Below are 3608 nucleotides of genomic sequence, written 5' to 3' on the forward strand. Positions count from 1 at the left end.
AGTGGCTGTATTAATTACGATTGCCTGTTTCTATAATTAGCCATGGCTCCACAATATGCTACCGTCGTCAACAACAGCAGCAGTTCCAGCAACACAGTTTCGTCGTCAGCTCCGAGTTTTGTCATATGCACAGCACTGAAGTAAGACTGTTCATAGGTAGAAAGTATTAACGGCTAACCCAGCAGCACAACTGAATGTGATTTGGTTGAGAAGATTATTTATTTAAATAATAATCAGTTAAACTCTGGGTGATTGTGTCCTCATTGCCCCCAGACATTGTTACCAAGCAGAATCCTTGTTCTTTTTTTTCCCCCAATATGCTAACTGAGTTTCATAAGAAACAAATTGAATAGTTAAAGACAATTTATTAATGAAAAATTTATCTTTTAAGAATTTTAGCCTCAGTCTAATTTCAATTAACCATTGTACAACAGAGGCTTCAGTATATGACCAAAGTAAAGCAATTTCATTTTTCAAGTTTGAGAATCAGTCACTGGAAAAAATTCAAATCTAAAGAAATGCACAAATTAAGAGTGTGGAAGTTTTGTTATATTTCATATAGCAGGGAGCACATGGCTATTTGGTTTGGTACGTATTCTAGTATTTAATTCTGTTCAAGTCAGTAAAAAAGGCTCAGTTGTTCAGACAATAATATGAAATTCAATTTTCAAAATAAGTAACGCCAAAGTAAAAAGTGCTTGCTTTTTTTTTTCTAAATTTCTTTGATGACTTTACGCCGAGGTCACTGAAAGTCATTGTTTACGTAATGAAGTTCAGTACTAACATACAGTTTAATTGCATACTTTCAAATCATTACTTGACTGCCTTTTTCAAAATAATGCCAAACATAATGTAAGTGTGACTTCGCAGTTTTCTTTACCATTACATACTCGCTTAAAATTAGTGTTTAAAAAAAAAAATTGTGGCAACCTTAAATTGCTATGTCAGTGTTTAGTAATACATATTGTTCTTTCCCGTCATCTTTTACAGGATTTTGGATGCAAATTGCCCTAGTGGGCTGGCGACCGTTATTTACTTCCTTTTCGTTCATTAGTGTAACTTTTGGATTCATGATCAGTGGTACCCCTTTCTGTCCAGTGTTGTTAATGAGTGAATGCACAAAAAACGTTCATTTTCCGAATTATAGCCCTGTTTGGTTTAATTACTTTTATATTTAGTAGAGTTTCCATCAGAAGGGTTGGTTGTACACTTCCCTCCTACTTACTGGGAAAAGATAGCCTTATACAATTAGAAAAAATCCATTAGGCATACACGCGATCCACGGTCATATTTTATATCACAAGCAGGGTTAGTCAGAGGGAGGTTACAATAGGACCACTGTTGTTTTCTATATAAATAAATGATCTGAATATAATAGAGGGAAACATTCCACGTGGGAAAAATATATTTAAAAATAAAGATGAAGTGACTTAACAAACGAAAGTGCTGGCAGGTTGATAGACACACAAACAAACACAAACATACACACAAAATTCAAGCTTTCGCAACCAACGGTTGCTTCATCAGGAAAGAGGGAAAGATGAAAGGATGTGGGTTTTAAGGGAGAGGGTAAGGAGTCATTCCAATCCCGGGAGCTGAAAGACTTACCTTAGGGGGGAAAAAAGGACAGGTATACACTCGCATACACACACATACCCATCCGCACATACACACACACAAGCAGACATTTGTAAAAGCAAAGAGTTTGGGCAGAGATGTCAGTCGAGGCGGAAGTACAAAGGCAAAGATGTTGTTGAATGACAGGTGAGGTATGAGCGGCGGCAACTTGAAATTAGCGGAGGTTGAGACCTGGCGGGTAACGAGAAGAGAGGATATACTGAAGGGCAAGTTCCCATCTCCGGAGTTCTGACAGGTTGGTGTTAGTGGGAAGTATCCAGATAACCGGAGGGTGTAACACTGTGCCAAGATGTGCTGGCCGTGCACCAAGGCATGTTTAGCCACAGGGTGATCCTCATTACCAACAAACACTGTCTGCCTGTGTCCATTCATGCGAATGGGCAGTTTGTTGCTGGTCATTCCCACATAGAAAGCTTCGCAGTGTAGGCAGGTCAGTTGGTAAATCATGTGGGTGCTTTCACATGTGGCTCTGCCTTTGATCGTGTACACCTTCTCGGTTACAGGACTGGAGTAGGTGGTGGTGGGAGGGTGCATGGGACAGGTTTTACACCGGGGGCGGTTACAGGGGTAGGAGCCAGAGGGTAGGGAAGGTGGTTTGGGGATTTCATAGGGATGAACTAAGAGGTTGCGAAGGTTAGGTGGACGGCGGAAAGACACTCTTAGTGGAGTGGGGAGGATTTCATGAAGGATGGATCTCATTTCAGGGCAGGATTTGAGGAAGTCGTATCCCTGCTGGAGAGCCACATTCAGAATCTGATCCAGTCCCAGAAAGTATCCTGTCACAAGTGGGGCACTTTTGTGGTTCTTCTGTGGGAGGTTCTGGGTTTGAGAGGATGAGGAAGTGGCTCTGGTTATTTGCTTCTGTACCAGGTCGGGAGGGTAGTTGCGGGATGCGAAAGCTGTTTTCAGGTTGTTGGTGTAATGGTTCAGGGATTCCGGACTGGAGCAGATTCGTTTGCCACGAAGACCTAGACTGTAGGGAAGGGACCGTTTGATGTGGAATGGGTGGCAGCTGTCATAATGGAGGTACTGTTGCTTGTTTGTGGGTTTGATGTGGATGGACGTGTGAAGCTGGCCATTGGACAGATGGAGGTCAACGTCAAGGAAAGTGGCATGGGATTTGGAGTAGGACCAGGTGAATCTGATGGAACCAAAAGAGTTGAGGTTGGAGAGTAATTTCTGGAGTTCTTCTTCACTGTGAGTCCAGATCATGAAAATGTCATCAATAAATCTGTACCAAACTTTGGGTTGGCAGGCCTGGGTAACCAAGAAGGCTTCCTCTAAGCGACCCATGAATAGGTTGGCGCACGAGGGGGCCATCCTGGTACCCATGGTTGTTCCCTTTAATTGTTAGTATGTCTGGCCTTCGAAAGTGAAGAAGTTGTGAGTTAGGATGAAGCTGGCTAAGGTAATGAGGAAAGAGGTTTTAGGTAGGGTGGCAGGTGATCGGCGTGAAAGGAAGTGCTCCATCGCAGCGAGGCCATGGACGTGCGGAATATTTGTGTATAAGGAAGTGGCATCAATTGTTACAAGGATGGTTTCCGGGGGTAACAGATTGGGTAAGGATTCGAGGCGTTTGAGAAAGTGGTTGGTGTCTTTGATGAAGGATGGGAGACTGCATGTAATGGGTTGAAGGTGTTGATCTATGTAGGCAGAGATACGTTCTGTGGGGGGCTTGGTAACCAGCTACAATGGGGTGGCCAGGATGATTGGGTTTGTGAATTTTAGGAAGAAGGTAGAAAATAGGGGTGCGGGGTGTCGGTGGGGTCAGGAGGTTGATGGAGTCAGGTGAAAGGTTTTGTAGGGAGGCTAAGGTTCTGAGGATTCCTTGAAGCTCCGCCTGGACATCAGGAATGGGATTACCTTGGCAAACTTTGTGTGTAGTGTTGTATGAAAGCTGACGCAGTCCCTCAGCCACATACTCCCGACGATCAAGTACCACGGTCGTGGAACCCTTGTCCGCCGGAAGA

The sequence above is a fragment of the Schistocerca cancellata genome, chromosome 2, assembly GCF_023864275.1.
Source record: "Schistocerca cancellata isolate TAMUIC-IGC-003103 chromosome 2, iqSchCanc2.1, whole genome shotgun sequence".
NCBI lineage: Eukaryota > Metazoa > Arthropoda > Insecta > Orthoptera > Acrididae > Schistocerca > Schistocerca cancellata.